The sequence below is a fragment of the Anolis carolinensis genome, chromosome 6, assembly GCF_035594765.1.
Source record: "Anolis carolinensis isolate JA03-04 chromosome 6, rAnoCar3.1.pri, whole genome shotgun sequence".
NCBI classification, from domain to species: domain Eukaryota; kingdom Metazoa; phylum Chordata; class Lepidosauria; order Squamata; family Dactyloidae; genus Anolis; species Anolis carolinensis.
In genome coordinates this window covers 84,434,455-84,454,411 of record NC_085846.1, presented here as the reverse complement: position 1 = coordinate 84,454,411, position 19,957 = coordinate 84,434,455, and the positions used below count along the sequence as shown (strand labels likewise).

Here is a 19,957-nt window from a genome sequence, read left to right as displayed (position 1 = left end):
GATTTTGCAGAGTACAGATTACTGACTGAATGCTTTGCCATAAAATATACTGACTGGTGACAAGGTCTCATTAGTTCCTTTCAAGAGTCTTCAAGATAAATCCCAGTGGCAAGAGACCTGGTAAACAACCGTAGCCGGATAATATTCTAATTAAGTCAAATGCTTAACAGTAATTTGATTTGCGATTGTACTGGCTAATATATAGGATGCTTCTTTGTACAGGCTGAAACGATACCAACAATGGATAATATCAAAGCAGTCTTAAATAATTAAACTGGTCTCCAGTAAGGGAAGAAAAAAACCCAAGTTAAATAGCCACAGCAATTTTGCAAAGCAATGTCATTTGATGGTTAACTCTCTTCTTCTCCATTACATCTTAATGGCATGAAGGAATTCAGAAACTAATCAGCATCAGAACCACGCTCCGTTAGACACAAGCAGAACCAGTACAAGGATATAGTTTTGCCCCAAAGAGCTTTCAGTTCAGGAACTTGCCCTTTATTTATTTTATCACACAGATGCACGCACACACGCACACACACACACACACACACACACACACACACACACAGAAATTATTAAATTTCTGCCATGTCAGACATACAGGTACTAAGCCAATTAACATAGGTTATTTGTTGAAAAATTCCCTGGGGACATTAGCGAGACATCATGTTGCAGGAATACTGATGCATAATTGTAATCTTCCATTTCACGGTATATGCATTTGCTGCCTACAATTTACTGCACAGCCATAAAAGAATGAGATAAGCACAGGCTATAACCTAAAATTATTCATTTATAAGAAGTTTCCGCACACAGTTTTCTTAATTTATTTTTTCAAAGTATCCACATACTTACTGAGAATGAACTGTGATTTATCAATATTTTAGAAAGAAAGTTGTCATCTAAGCAACTGAACCACTGGTCAGAAGGATTAAAGAGAACTGTTTAATCTGATGCTTGAAACAGCTTAATTTTCCCACTGCAGAACTCTTTTCTGTGTTACTAAGTTAGTCTTTTTATGTCTTAAAAATACGCAGAAAGGAAGGAATAGTTATATTACAATCTGTTAAAAATGTGCAAAAAGGAAAAGTAAGAAACTCTCATGAACCATCACCACCTTTTTAGGTTCAATGACAGAGAAGGTCTACAGTCAGAAACTTCTGTACTATCTCTCCCTATTGACAATATTAAAAGGATACACTCTCTCAGTGTCAATTTTATGCATGTAATTAGTGAGAACCAAAAGGGCTCAATCCAGCTGAAGTTCCCACTGATGTCAATTGAGATCTAAGCATGTACAGTAGAGTCTCACTTATCCAACATAAACGGGCCGGCAGAATGTTGGATAAGCGAATATGTTGGATAATAAAGAGGGATTAAGGAAAAGCCTATTAAACATCAAATTAGGTTATGATTTTACCAATTAAGCACCAAAACATCATGTTATACAACAAATTTGACAGAAAAAGTAGTTCAATACACAGTAATGCTGTATTTATGAATTTAGCACCAAAATATCACGATGTATTGAAAACATTGACTACAAAAATGTGTTGGATAATCCAGAACGTTGGATAAGCGAGTGTCGGATAAGTGAGACTCTACTGTATTTAAATGTCACTCATTGGCACTAGGTTGGCCATAGAAGTGATTAACGTTGACATGATCACATTCCCTAAATGAACTGAACTTTTCATAGGGCACACTTTAAATTCAGATAGATCTTATTTAAATAACTAGAAGGGATAATTGTTTCATGAGCTTTAAGCTGGTTGATGAACCAATGCATGAAGGAGGAAGAGAGAAATGGAGTGTATGCGTGGGTATATTCTTGAAAGTGGGTGACTTTTGTCAGTATTCCAAGGATCCTGAAGACAGCATATGCTATTTCCTCTTCCTAGCACATCACTTGCAAATGAAAAAGTCTCTTTTTCTATTTATCTCAGTGAAAAAAGATAGAATTCCAAGGTCAGAATTAGAACCTGAGATTTTAAAGCCCAAGCCTGAGATGACCCCTAGTGATGTTACAAGAGTCATGTAGTGATGCTGTCATTAAGCAGGATACATTAAGCATTAGTAGGTAAAGGTTTCCCCTGACATTAAATCCAGTCATGTCTGACTCTGGGGGTTGGTGCTCATCTCCATTTCTAAGCCGAAGAGCCAGTGTTGTCCGTAGACACCTCCAAAGTCATGTGGCCGGCATGACTGCATGGAGCGCCGTTACCTTCCCGCCGGAGCGGTACCTATTGATCTACTCACATTGGCATGTTTTCGAACTGCTAGGTTGGCAGGAGCTGGAGCTAACAGGGGCCGCTCACGCCGCTCCCGGGGTTTGAACCTGGGACCTTTCAGTCTCCAGCTCAGTGCTTTTACACACTCCGCCACCGGGGCTCTTCCATTGAGCTACTGGTAAGTTTATGTCTGTTAAAATTGTTCTTTATTTTAAATATTGTATTGTTCTTTCTTCTTTTTTTGCACTACAAAACTACAACTGGGGCTCCTTACATTAAGCATTAGCCAGAGGTTAAAAGTAAATCATTTAAATCAAAATTAAATCTAACAAGTTTAACAAATGAAACAAATACATATGCACATGTTTTTTCAAGATGGTACTCTTGCCCTGAGATTCCTCTCCATTGCCCTGAACACCAGAGAAGAAGGTCAAGGCCCTGAGATAGGAGAACATTACTGGAGAGTTAAGAGGACATTTCTGATCCTGATAATCTAGGAAGAGCCAGAGGAAAGGATAAAGACATAATTCAAATGGCTAAATGAACTGAACAAAGCTATACAACTTGTAAATCAACTTTATGAATCACGAGCAATGATTTTGACATCTACAAAATGTTTTCCATAGATAGAGGTAGCAAACTGAAGTGTTTAGAACATACCAGCCTTATACTGTTGTCAATAGCAAAAGAAGCACCTTTAGCATAAGCCAAACAATGTGTGAGACTTTTGTTTTCACAGCTGCATTTGTTGAAACTGATGCAGCCAGCTCAATATTGCTGATGCATCTCCTGCTGATCTGCTTTTCTAATCTTCCCATAATTTGATGCTGGTACCAACACGTAACCTTGAGTGATAAAGCAGAGTACATTCGGAGAAATATGCCAGCATATTTGGAAAGTAGGTAATACGTACAGAGCGCCCCTATTAAAAAGTAGCATGCTCAAGAAAGATGACATATACTAGTGGCTTGATGTTTCTCTGAAATCTTTGTTTTCTAATGATGAGGAATACTGGAGTTATAGTACAGCATCTGGGAGGCCACATAAAATGACATGATGGGCCAGATTTAGGCCACGGGCCTTGAGTTTGCAAAGAGGTCCTTGAGTACTAGGATCTCTTTGCACAGAGAACAAAGAGGACATAATTTTCAGTGCCCTCCCTTACATTTCAACTGATGCAATATTTTTAGTAAAGTCAGCAACAATTGCTAGCTTAGTGGGGTGGGACAGAAAAAGAAAACCCAGCAGAAGCATAACAATATGTCCAAACTAAGATCTATGGTTATTCCTTCCAAACATTTCAGGAACTTGAAACCAGGGTAAGAGGACAGGATAAGAACAGCTTCAGACAAAGGCTTTCCAGGAAAACACGAAACAAGAAATTCTATTTCAAATATAGCACTAAACTTTTGATTTCTGGTTATTTCAGCTCCTCACAGTGAAAAGAAGAACAAAGTAGAAGCTATCAAACAGAGTTCACCTCCATATCCACAGATTCAACCATCCATTGTTTCAAAATATCCCCCCAACCAAAAATTCCAAAAAGTAAATATTGACCTCACAATTTTCTACAAGAGTTACTATTTTGCTATGCCATTAAACACAGCAGACACCAAGGGTATGATTCTCCACAATTTTGTATTGTTTTAAACAAAAATAATATATGTACATAGAATGTAAAAGGTAAACAGGGAGAATTACAACAAGAAAATGTCTGAGTGTGGGTAAAAATATAAAACAAATCTAAGAACTTTGGTAATCTTTTTTTAAAAAATCATGTAATATAGAAGTTAAAAGTTAACAGAAAGAATTATAGAATGAATATAAAATGTGTATGTGCATGCATACATATATATAAAGGTATATTGAAAACATGTCCATAGGACATACATCATTTGTTGAAATAAAAAAGATGGTCAAAGGTCTTATTTCATTGTTTATCTAAACAGAAACCAGACATTTCTCAACTTGCAGTCTTCATCATAGGCCAATGTAGATCCTACATTGTACAATATTTCCTCCAGACAAAAGATAACACCAGAGTCCCTTTTCCTTTTGTATTATTATTTCAAATAGGAATATGTACATTTTGGCACATTACAGAAATGTATGGAACATTTTTATTTTATTTTGTTGTTGTTGAAGACATTTTGTCTTTCATGCAGTGCATCACAAACCTGGAAATGTATATATTTCTCACTGCAAAACTGCATCTCTTCCTATATTTGGCTTAGAAGGTGAACTTCAGGTGAATACATTTTTTAAAACCCTGATGGAAAGAATTTCTCACACATCCCTAATTAGCATAGTATAAATTAACATCAGAGGAAGTAGGCTGTAGCCTTAAACAGTCACAATTAATTACATTAGTCTTTAAGATAGCACACAACTTTTAAAATTTTTGCAGCAACAGAGAAAGGTAATGAATCTAACCATTCATCCTATTGGTAAGTTTCCAATTCAGTCTTTTGAATCAGAGATCCACCAGTCAGTCTCATGAGAAAATTGTCAATACACATGAGCACTAACATACACACACATATCTCCCATATCCAGTTCCAACCCAATCATCACACCATAAAACTTTTTCAGAAAACCACAAAACATTGGTTTGGCCCAGACACAGAGAAAGCTAGAGATAGTTATCATTTTGGCTATGCATGCAGAACTGCCAAAGTTGTGGTTTAGGAATCTACTGCCTGCTTAAGAATGATAGTTTGTTCAATTATAAATACTGTAGCTAAATTATTTCAAGACACTGCACTGTTCAGGCCTAACATTTCTGGTCAAATTAACCATCGTAAAATGTGTAAATGGCTCCTTCTTTTCCACCTTCTCAAAAGGCACCCACAAACAGTGTGTTTTGCATTCCACCTTTGAGGGGAACAGTTTAGCAGGTTAAACATTTTGCTCTGAAGATGAGGACCAAAAAGGATGCATAGCTTGCCAGAGTGACAGAGAGAGCTGGAATCAGAGATGCAGTCTTCATTGTGCATGTAGGACTGTGGGGAAGATTAAATCTTCTCAACCAATCTCTCTACATAAAAATATAATTTGCTAGATTAAGGATGCTGCTCCCCAGATACAAATGGAAAATGTACACCATTTGTATTGAAGAGAAAGCTCATTATGGGATCCTGGGAGATATTTACCACCCCCTTGTCTTCTTTTCCTGCTCAGTCCCATCATATATTTAGAGTGGTCTGGGTCATGAAAAGGCCTGAGTCCTTCATACAAGACTACAGATTTGTTGATTCGGTATTCAATAAAAGTTTCAATGAGACTAACCACAAGATCCACGGCAATGAATGGGACACTCATAAGGACACAATACCTTTTAGGCCACATTTAAAGTTTCAGATGGGAGTAAGAAACATTACCATTCACCTACTAAGTAGAGAAGTACAGCCAGCCTCCACATTCATGGCCCATTCTCCCACCACCACCATGATGCTGTTTCCCAAAAATGGGGCACCCAAAGAACATCTGAAGACACTGCCATCCTCATGACATGGCAGGGGGAGAGATATATATCGCCTCCCCCACCAGTAATTTCCCATGGATGGGGACATCTTTGGGATGTCCCAAAGATACCACCATCCCCAAGAGATAGAAGCAGCAGAGGACCTAGCACTGCCCATGACAGCCATCATCCATGGGTGGGAGCATCTTTGGAATATTCTCAAGATACTCCCATCATCAGTAGATGGTGGTGGGGAAGAGGTCCATCCCAACCTGCCACTGCTGATCTCCTGATGGTGGAAATGGCTTGGGAATGTTCCCCGTGCTTTCCTCTTGTCGGGAGGTGGCAGATAGATGATTCATCAACCTTCCAGCTTCTATTTCTAGGGGCCTGGCAATTTTATGAATTGTTATGAATGTGGATGGCCAGCTGTATACTAATTTGACCCTCCAACCACTTATGAAAATTCATATGATTAGCTCATTATATAATAAGGAGAAAGGGGCTGCTGATGATCTCTCAGAAGTGAACTGATATTAAGAAAAAAAATCTGAAAGCTTCTACATAAGATTGTATTTCCAAAATGAGGCTGGTTTTCTGCAAGACTGACTTCAGAGTATCAGATAAAAACAAATCCTAGTCTGCACAGTCTTTTATCGCTGAAAGCATAGCATGACTCTCTAACTTTTGTTGGAACATAACCCAGTGCACTGAAAATTAGGACAGATTTAAGAAGTCTTTGGAAGCATGAAAAGAAAAGCTTCAAAAGCAAACTCACTCCCAAGTCTGACACTGTTTAATGACTACAAAATATACACGAGTGTAGATAGATATATTGCTTCTATTTTTAAAAAAAAAAAAAAAACCCTTGTCTTATATCAACGGAACCCAGCCACCATAAAATATCAACATTAATGAAAAACAATGGTAAGAGAAGAAAACCCTGCTTATCTAAAATAAGTCAAAACTGCTCTGTTGCCAAGATTTTTTTTAAAAAAGCCCTACAAGATCAAATGAGAAAATGTGCACACCAAGCACTTTCCCCCAAACTGCTGATATAATCACCTTGGTGGTTAGTTTATAATAAAGGTATTATTAATGAAATCCTTTTAAAGAAAACAAGGACAGAGGGGCCATATCTTCTACATTAATAAGTCACACCAAACTTTTTCAGGAAGAAAAAAACCCTTCAAGTTTAAAAACTGCCCCTATTGGCCCAAGATGATCATGATATGGAACAAGGTAAATGTGAAAGCTATGCCATTGCCCACACCTGAATAATTAATGAATCAAAACAGTAATGAATCAATTTGGCAAATTTTGTAAGGAACAGATAAATAAAAATTGAGGCAGAGCTTTCATGTGAAATCTTATTGACAGATTTATTTTATTTTATTTATATCCCACTCTCTCCCAAAATGTTTTGATGACTTGACAGTACATATTAGATATTTTAGAAACAAATATAATATATTAGAGAATCTAGAAACAATGCAGAAAAAAATTAATTGCAATTACTACATTGTATAAAACTCGGGAATTTATATTTTACTGAAACACTGAGATTTCTAAAACCTCACAAAACTACACTTCTTGGGATGCCAGAGTACAAAATCCTGCCAGCCAACCTGTTTTTTGAAGTACTATATGATTTACTTTTTTACAGAAACTAGAAATAGCATTCTATTAAATAATGAAATGTGGGGAAGAATCAAATTTTAGTTCACATGCACAAGTTTTTAAAATGATCAAGAAGTCCCCAGTTTCAAAGTCACCTGTGCCATCTACTTAATACCATAGCTGTGCTTACACAACCCACTCTCTCTTAGCCTTATCTTCCGTCCTCCATCTGCAATAGAAGGAATAATAACACTGAAGGTGCTTCCTAAAACAGAGATCCCCAAACTAAGGCCCACTGGCCAGATGCAGCTCTCCAAGGTCAGCCCTCCGAATGAAGCCCTCCAAGACTTAAGGTCTAAAGATCTGAAGGCACACAACAACAATCCCAATTAGCTTGACTACATCATCAGCCAAAAATAGACCCACATTACTGATGTTTATATTAGTTAAAATTGTTCTCAATTTTAAACAGTGTATTGTTCTTTCATGTTTTTATTGGACTACCAATAAGATATGTATAATGTGCATAGGAATCTATGGTTGTTTTTTTTTTAAACTATAATCCGCCCCGCCCCCCCCCCCAACAGTCTGGGGCAGTGGTTCTCAACCTGTGGGTCCCCAAATGTTTTGGCCTTCAACTCTAGGCCAAATGTTTTGGCCTTCAACCTGCTAGGATTTCTGGGAGTTGTAGACTCCTGGGGACCCACAGGTTGAGAACCACTAGTCTGGGGGACCATGAACCGGTTCTCTGATTAAAATGCTTGAGGGCCCCTGCCCTAAAGCTTTCATGGTGATAATAGATACAGGGGGATTTGGCCCTTGGAATCTCTCAGCTTTCCCTCTATTCAAGTTTTTGGATCACTGGCAGAATAGAAATGAAATAAATAGATAAATACATTTTACATAAAAGTATGTATGTCACAGAATTCAGTACTACAGAATTCAGTACTGCATATTAGATGACATGGCCCTCAAAATGTCACTGCTGTGTCTTCCATTACCCAGAGTAATAATTGCTTTCCTCAGGCTAATGATGTATTTCCCTAAATTTTAAAAAATCTCTTGAAATGACCTGACAGGAAGCAATACTAACAACATTATGCAACATAATGTTACATGACTAGAAACTGTATCATTATATTAAGGAGAGAGAGGGACACAAACAAATTTAGTTGGAAACACATCTCACTGACCTCCATCTATCTTACGTCCAAGTATACATATTTGAGATGTTAATCTAAGGCACATGGGATATGTATTAATACTATGAGATTCACTTGCCCACCACCTGGACTTTGCTTTTCAAATATCTATGGGACAAAAAGAAAATTTTCACGATAAAGTGCTTAGCAAACAATTGAATCACAGCTGGCTTTGGCTTAAAATAAATTCTTAAAATTAAAGCATTGCTATTACATGAAGTCTTTGTTTGCTCACAGCAGTTCCTACATCAATAAACTAGTACATTCTCTTTCAAAGGAAGACGTGATCTCAAAACCACTCAGACTATGAAAATAAATGCAAAACTGAGCTAGGCTCATTCAAAGAGGCCAAATTATTTTAATAACATCAAGGCAAGTTGTGGAGGTGATGGCAAGGGCCTTTTTGCAGCAACCAGTTTATCTCTTAAATAAATATCTCTGCTTCATTCTTTATGGCAGAATGAAAGAAGAACCATGCTAGATTAGAGCAAAGGCCTATCTTGTCTTCCATCGTTCTATTCACAACATAGCAAACCGGATCTCTATTGTGAGCCCACAAGTGAGATGTGACAGAAACTTCTGTAAGAATGTAATCCAATGCAGTATAAGGGGCTCCAGGTTATACATCAGTGGTTTCCAACCTTTTTTTGACCAGGGGCCACTTGACCAGGGATCACTCTCCAACATTAGTACCAAATCAGTTTTTGGACAATTTTAGATTCAGTTTGGTTATTTGGGGTGCTAATTCAAAACATTGCATTGGATAGACCACAACAGTTCTAGTTTCTGATACAGAACATATGCCACCCAGTAGTCCGCTTGTCTACAGAAAACCATATTTAATAATCTAGAGCTGATGTGGTCTATCCAATGTAATTTTCTGAATCAGCATCACAAATAACCCCAGTAACAGGCCTAAACATAAAGACACCAAGAACATTTTTTTTGTTGTGCTGTTTATTATCCGTAGTAGTAACAGTGAGAACGTGGACCATATTTTAGTTCTTTCGGAGCACTGGTGGTCCATGGACCGCAGGTTCGGAACCACTAGTATACATGAACAGAGGGGCCACATTCAAGCCATAAAGACTATTTCTTCTTTAATGACCTTGTCCCACTACACTTATTTGCACATGTAGGTTTGTAGTAAAGTAGGATGTGGCTGTCAACAATTTTACTCTGCTCACCTCACAAAAGCTACTGCAGAACAAGTTTGGCCTGCAATACCTTTGATAATACACCATTTCAGGCTGTCAAAAATTGAAAAACTATGTGCATGACACAGGAATAGGAAGCAAGAACTGAACCCAGAAAGAAATTAGCATCCTGTTCTCATCACCAGGGTCCACTCCATCATTTCTTAATCTGTGAAAAAAATGCTTGCTCACATCACTGTGTGATTTGGCATAGCAATGAGAGCTCTGTATCTCTTTCATTTTAGCAGGCACCATGAAGGATACGATACTGAGCTTTCCACCCTTATTTTTCCTTTGAGACTTAAATGTCCATGCTATTGCATGTCAATCACACAGGCATAAATGTGTCATGACAAAAGACTTATCCAGATTTTATCATATACAGTAGAGTCTCACTTATCCAACACTCGCTTATCCAACATTCTGGATTATCCAATGCATTTTTGTAGTCAATGTTTTCAATACATTGTGATATTTTGGTGCTAAATTTATAAATACAGTAATTACTACACAGCATTACTGTGTATTGAACTACTTTTTCTGTCAAATTTGTTGTATAACATGATATTTTGGTACTTAATTTGTATAATCATAACCTAATTTGATGTTTAATAGGCTTTTCCTTAATCTCTCCTTATTATCCAACATATTCACTTATCCAACGTTCTGCTGGCCCATTTACGTTGGATAAGCAAGACTCTACTGTATTTCTCCGATTCCTCCATTACTTCAGTAACTCAACAAAATATTCCCCTTACATGAGAGCAAAGTATGAAAAACAGAATATTTCAAGATTCCTTTTTTTAAAGAACGCTACCACCATTTGCTATTTGGTGTTTTTTTACATTCACCTGTGTAAGAAATTATTTGTGAGACTGAACCCTTCTCAGTTTTTATTTGGTTGTGGGGATTTGGAACTCCTTGTATATAAAACAATGTTAACAAGATTGATGCAGTATGACATTACCTACTTCAGCCCAATAAATCTGACTCCAGTGTACCTACAATAAAAGGACAAACTGCATTTGTACCGGCTCTGCAATTTCAGCAGCTCTGGTATCCTTCTCCTTCCCTAAGGTCTGAACAAACTTTAATTAAAGACCACAAGTTTGTAAAAATGTGTAACAGATGAAAAAAAAATAACAAATCTTATTCAAAATTTAAAAAACAAATCCTACTCATTTGTTCGCCATTTTTGTAGTAGGGAAGATTAGGAAGAACTATTGCTGATGTTTGACACAGCAATCAGCACAGAAATCTTGCTCTTCATTGCCATGGCCTGCATCAAATGCAGAAACTGAGCAAAACTTCCTATATTTCATCCATACACTCTACTGTAATGGATGGAAATTACGTACTCCATCTATGCCAGTAAAGCATGTGCACAAGAAATTCTGGTGAGAATGAGAACATATGGGCATAAACTACAATTTATTTTAACTTCTAAAATCTTACATAGGGAAAATTATAGTAGAGGAGATAAATCTAATAATGCTATAACAATGCAATAGCATCTTACTTTCACTAGCACTGTTCCCAATGATAAAATTGAGACAACACTGCAGCAAAATAATTCAAATTACTTTATATCTAACAGAATTCTATATCGTTTGTAATTCTATCAGTTTCAACAGACTAAGTTTCTTCTCTCTCCAGGCACTGCATTCATAATCATTATGCTGCACAGTAGTATACAACTTCAAGAAGGGGATAAGTTATCCCAACAAGGGCAATCTGAGCATTTATGCAAGTTATGGAATGAAAAATGCATAGCTACCATGGAAACAACTAAGTCACGTGGTAGCTGCCATGAATGCAAAGCATCTTAAGTAAACACTGGCATGTTTTGTTTTGTGCTGCTATCTCTATGAATTTTCTTTCCTTGAACAATGCAAAGGGCACTCTAATGAGAGCCAACCTTCCAGGGATTCATTCATATGAAAAGGATATTTCCCTCATTATTTTGGACAATAAGAACAACTTTATAGAATGGTTCATGGACAATCATGAGCTATATACTTTTTGTCTGTTCATTCTTTCATTCATTTTAAGTATTTATACAGCATCCAACTGTCATTGCCCTCGTATATGTTATCACATTTTTATATTAAAATCTTAAACAACAAGAACAATAATACAACAATAATTAGAGGAAGGTCTTAGCATATCATCTACTGCTTGGGAGGGCATTCAACAGACTGCAGAGGGCAGGAGCAGGCAGTATGAAAAAGACTTCTTTAGTAGTCATCTGTTGCTACCAGAGAAGATCCTTCAAAATTACCTGAATCCCGATGGCACAGTGGGTTAAACCCTTGTGCCGGCAGGACTGATGACTTGAAGGGTGGGTTGTTGACCTGAAGGTTGCCAGTTCAAATCCAACCTGGGGAGAGCGCGGAAGAGCTCCCTCTATCAGCTTCAGCTCCATGCAGGGACATGAGAGAAGCCTCCCACAAGGATTGTAAAAACATCAAAACATACAGGCGTCCCCTGGGCAACGTCCTTGCAGACAGTCAATTCTCTCACACCAGAAGCAACTTGCAGTTGGAAAAAAAATCTGAATCCATTGGGCAAAAACACACCAGCACCTTAAATTATATCTGAGATCACAATAGTAGCCTTTGTCCAAGACAAAACAGTTTCTTGAGTGTTCTTCTTCCTCTTCTTTTCCCTTATTTTATTCCTTTCTTTCATTTTGTTTCTGGTCTATTTCAGTTCTGAAAAATTCAAAGCATTTCATTTATAATTCCTCTGAGACAGCTTGCAGGAACATTGTCATCTAGCTGAAATGCAAGAACTGTTCTATTGCCCTTAAGATCTCGACCTGAGGACAATTTTGGCCTCTTTCACTATTCATTACTGCCGGTGTTGTGGAATGCGGTACAGTATGACCCTCATATCCATGGGGATATGTTCCTGAATTTACCATGAAAACAGAAAATTGAAGGTAACAGCAAACTGTACTGAAATGAATGACTTCCACTGTAGATTACTGTAGATTACTTTGGAGGACTTAAAACATTCCTAGAAAGGTACTCTGTCTAGGAATTTGCTAGGACTTCTCAGCTAACTCTATAGGAACTTCAGACAGAAGCATAGTATGGAGTCATCTGGAGGACCTAGAAAATTCCTGGAACAGTCATATTTTGGATATATGTAGTTGAAACCACTAGACGCAGTCCCATGAGTTCAATAATTAGCAATAGCTAAACCTTGCCTGCTTATTTCCTATAAGAAATTAAAATACTGTATTTCACCAATTCTAAGTTGCCAACAATTCTTAGACAAGTTCCAATTTCAGTACTGTCAATAGTGTGTGTGTGTGTGTGTGTGTGTGTGTGTGTATATATATATATATACACACACACACACATACACACACGATATGTTTATATGGAGGAAAGGGTGCATCTTAGAATCGATGAAATATAGTAGTTGCTTTCAGTTAACTTTAAAATCCTTAGAAAACTAGATTATATTATCACGTGGGACAAAACAGACCAATCGCCTGTTGCTTCTTCAACATCCACAATGGAACCAAGGTTTTGAAGGACTTGTATCATATACCTCTTTCACCATGTAGTGTGCTCACAAATGAAAAATAGACACTTATACCACTAGAGTGAATTTGTCATTTGTTAAGTTAGTTACAGTTGTGATGTAACGTAATTATACTTTCATTAGTAGGAGAAAATTAGTAATCTGTTACTTTCACACATTGATACTGACATATTGAGAATTTCAATACAAAATGTACAAAGCCATAAAATCTATTTACCATTTTATTTAAATTTGACAAACTTTTGTATCTACACATACAGTGTATTTTGTATCTACATCGTACATTGTCTCTCACACCAAATATGGCAGTTATAAATACCAGTGTTTATAACTCTAATTATCTGATTAGAAATATCACATAATAGTGTTTTTCCTTCTCCACCTTAAGTACAAATACAAATACTAGTCTCACATACTATTCTACAATTACAGTCAGTTTTGATTTATTATAAAGCTAGAAAAATGCGCTCTTTATTAGCATTTGTCTCCTGTAAAATATACACTTGTACTACTGAATCTTACAAAAGACCTTCACTGACCTCCAGAACTGCTCTATCTCATGTGTCAAAAGATCAGAGAGCCCCTGATCTTATCACATCTTGAAGAAGCAGCAGGGAAAGAATAAATATTCAGAAACAAGTAAATCAGAAATGGGAAATGGTTTTTATTGTTATTCTTTTCTGTTTGTTTGGCAATTATCTTGAACTCCAAATACTCTGCATGAAAGCATGAAAAGCAATCTTAAAAAAATAAACTGTACGCCCTGAGATGGTCCACTATTGAATTTACAAGGAAAACATTCTGAAAACTGGAATTAAATCTCACTCCATTTAACTCTAAAATATTTACTAAAATACAGTGGCACACAACTGATGGGAGCTTATTAAAGCAGGGCAAACTAATTCAACCCAAGATATTAAATACAGCTAGCAAAGTAAACAAAATCCCATAGTTTATATAATACCACTGCCAGGAAGGTATGAGATCATGTGATATTGGCACTGATTCCCCATGATGAAGCATTTTTCCCTAGCTTTCATCTTCATAAAAGCCTTTGCTCGTTTAACATTCACTTCCTCTTCTTAGCAGTGCAATACAACTGATGAACATTAGGCACATTGCCTATGGAAGGAAGAGGGGAGTTTGCAAGGGACAGCACTTAACATGTACACGGAAAATTGGAATTTGTGGGCTATAAAAAGGATTGGAACCATTAATTGTCCAAAAAAAGAAGTGACACATGCACTCTACACTCTGACTTGATGCAATCATGAAAAACCTGGACTAGCTTTTATTTAAACAGGGTTCATGTTTTCATTGACTTTTTGAGGACTGGCATGTTGTATCCTATACCTATGTCATACAAAAAAGGAGTTTAATTTCCAAAAGGACCCATCTATTCCACAAGAAAATATGGTAAATTCAACATGACAAAAATAATGCAGGGACGTGTTGGGAGTTTCTCTTTAAAAAACAAAAACAAATTAAGACTTTGGTGAGTACCAGTGACACATGAATCCAGATTTTAAAAAAGATACATTGAACCTATTTTGGGGACAGATTTTTTAAAAAGTTTGAGTCAGAACCTATAGCAAATTGGTCCTAAGCCCCACAGAATTCCAGAAGTGTCCAGAAGCCATACATGGTCCAACCTTTAGTTACCCGAGAGCCAATCAAACTTTAGTATAGGAATGTGAGGCTTCAATATGGCCGTTATATGGCAGTTTCTTAAAAACTTAAAGCAGTAACAAGGGCAAACAATTTTTTCCAAATGTTAAATTATAATATTTTTCCAGAAAGAAGGGCAAGGGCCAACAAAAATGAATTGGTGGGCCGCATGCGGCCCGTGGGCCATGGGCTGGACCACACTGTTACGGCAACTGTTTGGGGTCAAACTGTAGGTCTTGACCCCAGATGGGGTCTCCTTAGATCAATCTTGGGGTCACAAAAAATTCAACAACATTAAAATGATTCTGAATTCCATCCATTTACACAAACCTCCTAGTAACCATTTTCAATGTTTATGGTGGACTCTGCAGAAAATGCTTCAGCTGTACTTCATTCAAAGAAAAATCAGCCTGCTTAGCAAGCTTTGAAAATGCTGGTTTGTTATCAGTAAATGTTTGATTTTTATATCTATTTTGTATATCTATTGATCTGTGGTCAAGTAAAAAATTCTCGAGTGGAAAGGGGACATGAGTGGAAAACGTTTAAGAAGTCCTGTTCTAGAAGATTTTTTTTTTGCCTAACTTGTCTCACTGGCCACTGCTATAACATGCTAATAGTCTAGATAGAGCCTTGATTGAATGCAGCTGTTTTTAAATTGATAAAGAATGCTAACAGCAGCTAAATTCTAGCAAAAGACCGGAAATTCTTCATGTATCAGAATATTTCACAGTAACCAGGATGTCAGAATTTGCTCCTTAATAATAATTAAATCCATGTTTCTGACTTTCATGGACTTGTACATGAGGTTTAAAACAAAGATACTGTGGGCAAGTCTGGAAGCAGTAATTAGAAAAGATGAAGAGAAATTTCCATGTTAATTCAATGGATGAAATCCCTGCTGATATCTAAGGACCGATTATTTCACAATCTTGCACCTGGTGTCATAAAACTTTATAGCCATGCAACTGAAGTACAAAGCTGACTAAAACTGCTAATTGTTGCAAATGTGCTTCACAGACTGAGAACATTCTCAATCAAGGACAGATAGCAAAAGTCTCGGGGCTATAGCCATCCACATCACTGGTGAACCTCCACAAAGTAGCAGCAAAAAATAGCACACTGCAAAAAGTAAACAGATAGTAAATAGAGCACCCAAGGAGCCTAAATACTATTAGGACACCAAATTCAGTCATCTTTGGTGATGCTGTAGGCTATATTTCAGAGGAAAGAACTTGGGGGGGGGGATCACCTCTAAGTATTCCCTGCCTAAAGAAACCTGGTGAATTTCATGTAGCTGCCATAAGTCAACAGACAACTTGAAGGCACATATACAAAGAAATTCTATTTGCTTACAAAAACTATTTCAGGTACTGTTCCATTATCCAGGCTGAGGTCACAAGGGGGTGCTAGAGAGAGCAGGATAGTCATTTTATGGTGGGTGGGGAGTTGAAGGAGGAAAAACATTTCCCCTGTTTTTTCTGGGTATTCCCCTCTCCCCTTTCCATATCATAAACGAGGGATGTTTCCACGACAGGGACATGGGGGGGGGGGGGATAACAGAAAAACAAGGGAAATGGTTTTCCTCCTTGAACCCACCCTCCACCCTCATAAAATGGACCAGACTTCTCTCTCTAGCGCCCCTAGTGGCCTCTGCCCGGATAATGGAACATTACCATATTTCATATCTATACAATCATTTTATAGCTATAGAGCAAAAGAAACCAAGCTGTGGCCCTTCAAATTCTGGGCTGCAATTCCCATGAGCCCTAGTCAGCATGTGATGATGACTGCAGTCCAGAACACATGTGGGCTCACATATTGTCCACCTCTGCTACACAGTGTAAATGACTATACAGATGCTTCTTTGAAGGGAAAAGCTTTACCGATAACAGATATATTCCATTCCATGCAATTGACATAAGCATTTGAAGCAATTCCAGATCAGTAAAACTTTAAGAAAAAATCAGAATTTTCTAAATCAGTGGGTTAGATCCTCAGTCCCCATGAGTGGACACTCCTTCTCCCTGAAGATGGGTGGAGGAGAAAGAATTTTCTCTGATTCTTTCTTCCAGCCTCTGCAATACCCTGCTCTGGGTGGCCAATGAACCTTCCAAAATATTGGAGCACCTGCAGGGAAAAGAAGAGCTGGAAATCTGTGAGTTATGGCTTGTTCTAAAGTGTCTTCCAATGTAGACATGAAAGATTCTAAGATATATAAAAGAAAGCAAAAACTTTTCCGTTTAGACTGCCTGCAGAAAGAAAAGAGTATTGGCCAAAATTGTTCCCCCCCAAAAAATCCAGCTGATCTGAGCTGTTCTCATAGTTGAGTTACTGAAGTTACCCAATTACTTTGTGTGTTGCATAGATAGAAAAACATAAAAGTGGACTCAAGAGGAAGGTAGCGTCTTCACCTCCATATTAAAGATAAAGGTAAAGGTTTGTCCCTGACATTAAGTCTAGTTAAGCCGGCGTTTTCCGTAGACGCCTCCAAGGTCATGTGGCCAGCATGACTGCATGGAGCGCCATTACTTTCCTGCCAGAGCAGTACCTATTGATCTACTCACATTTGGATGTTTTCGAACTGCTAGGTTGGCAGAAGGTGGAGCTAACAGCAGGAGCCCACCCCACTCCCCAGATTTGAACCGCCACCCTTTCGGTCAGCAAGTTCAGCAGCTCAATGGTTTAACCGGCTGCACCACCAAGGGCTCCATGTTAAGCATGCCTATTAGAGAAATGAAGTAAACTAAGGAAAGAATTGAATATTTCAGTCACAGGTAAAAAAAGATCATTTCTGCATGATGTTTATGTACTAATAAGAAAGCAGAGGTAGCCTTGGTTTGCACATTTCAGAGAAGACAGGTCTACTTATCTCAGTAACCTCAGCACTCAGACCTTGCTGCTGTTCCTATCCTCACCAGATTTACTAGAAAAGGAAAATCTGTGCTTGGATGCTATCAGGATTTTTAAAATTTACAACTAGGTAGTGTGCAATTCCAGAAAAAAATGTCATTCAAAAGTAACACAAAAAATAAAATTAAAATCATATAAAAGTGGTGTTACGTTCTACTCTTTAAAGTGGTTTTTAACAACAGGAAAGATGCAGTGAGTAATCCAAGATCATTAAATCATGCTGAGATAGTTAGATAGATAGATAGATAGATAGATAGATAGATAGATAGATAGATAGATAGATTCCTATAGCAAAAACACATAGCACAGACTTCATTGCTTCTCTTCGAAGAGTGTTCACAAATGTTTCTAAGATGAAATAAATCATTGCTGAACATGAGTCATTCCATCTTTAAAGACAGTCTGCCTGAAATATAATTCTGGTGGAATTTCCTTCTGTACGAGGTTGATGCTCCATATGGAATAACTTACTAATAGAAGCACTTAAAATAGGATTTTATTTTGTTTTATCTGAAGCATAGCAACCATCTGGAACAAATTTGAGAGAACAGTTTAATGTTGTAAAGACAGTAGCTGGACATGCCCATTTGTTAACATTTCTCACATTCTTCAGCTCTCCAGTTATTCTAATATCTGTTAACATTTAATAATATGTTTTCTGTTGGAGGTTCAATTTTTTTACCAATAGAAAGAAATTACATACAATCCTACCATTTTATTATTTTGTGGTTCAGGAATTGGTTAGAAAAGACCTATATACATCTCTCACTGACTTCAGACCCATGTTTGAGTAAATCTGGATCTGACAATACAGAGTACACATGCAATATAAATCCCCCCAATCAAATAGTGAATTTCTTTTCAAAAGTGTTGAGTTTATATACAAAGCATTGCTATGAGAAAATTAAAAGAAGCTAACACAGTGAGGTGAACAGAAATGGGACTCTCTGAATGGTATAAGTAAAGAGTTCTGAGATATGAACTTGTAGAATGTAGAAGTATGTAGTTTATTGCCAATAGCCAAAAAACAAAAGGTCAGCATAAGTCAGAATCATCCTTACAGAATCCGTATAAGGAAATGTATAAAATTCTTAGGTCAAATGAATACATCCAAAGACAATATACTTGCAAATGATCCAAATAAAGTTTCAGTATTCCCTATCCCTGCCATTTACATTTTGACTGTAAGTAGACAATGAAAGAAGGGCAGAGGTCAAATGAGTGAAAAGGAAAGCCAAAGAATATTGCACTACTCTGAATTGAATGAACCTCATCTTGTCCTCAAGGAAATGCACTCTTCAGCAACTACAAAGGTAGTTGGGAAAAGCCTGTATCAAAACAAGAAACTGAAGGCCTCTAGCAGAGAGGTCTTTCAAAGGTTGAAAACAGATGCAGGTCTAAGCTGACGTAAGATAAGAAAGTTGATTTATAATTTTAAAACAAAACTATCGGCATGAAACACTTTGTTACTCTTAACAGACCTATGAATGTATGGCTATACTGGCATTCTAGTGTGCAAAATATGAACAGGTCAGACATGTATGCCATTTGCTATATTTCTTCTACTACCAGAATTACCAATCAACACATAAAAGCAACAACAGATGCTTTCAGTCTGTTTCAAAACAGATACTTATTTTAAAGACACATATGTTCTTTACCATTATTATGAAGCCTGACATCAGCAGTATCTTTGAATCTCACTCTTCTAAGCCTGTCTGCCTGTACTAGAACTAAAAAGCTCTGGTGAAACAGGTCCCGCTCCCTTTAGACTGAGGGCTCTTTGCTGTTTGTCCTCTAATCTATTTGTAGGTCTCTTTCATCACCTTCTAGCTGCCTAGTTCTCAACTTGTGGCCGATGTTATAGTCCAAACAAATAGTATCAAAACCCCACCTAAGCACTCTTAAGTATTGGAAACTCATCATATGTGAACAGAAGAATGAGCAAACTCCTTATCATTCTCTAAGGCTATTTCATTAACATAGTAGATATACAAATATACAATACCTACAGGGAAGAACATAGATTTTTCATTTTCTAAGCACATTACATATTAGATGTTATTCATGCAAGGCAACAAACCAATTACAACATCATTTAGCATC

At 37.3% G+C, this 19,957-nt stretch overlaps 1 protein-coding gene across 1 annotated transcript in view; it reads right to left on the bottom strand.

The window, feature by feature from the left end:
- rapgef5 (Rap guanine nucleotide exchange factor 5) overlaps positions 1-19,957 on the bottom strand; it is a 164,407-nt gene that overhangs the window by 72,000 nt on the left and 72,450 nt on the right. The gene's annotated exons all lie outside the window — the stretch shown is intronic.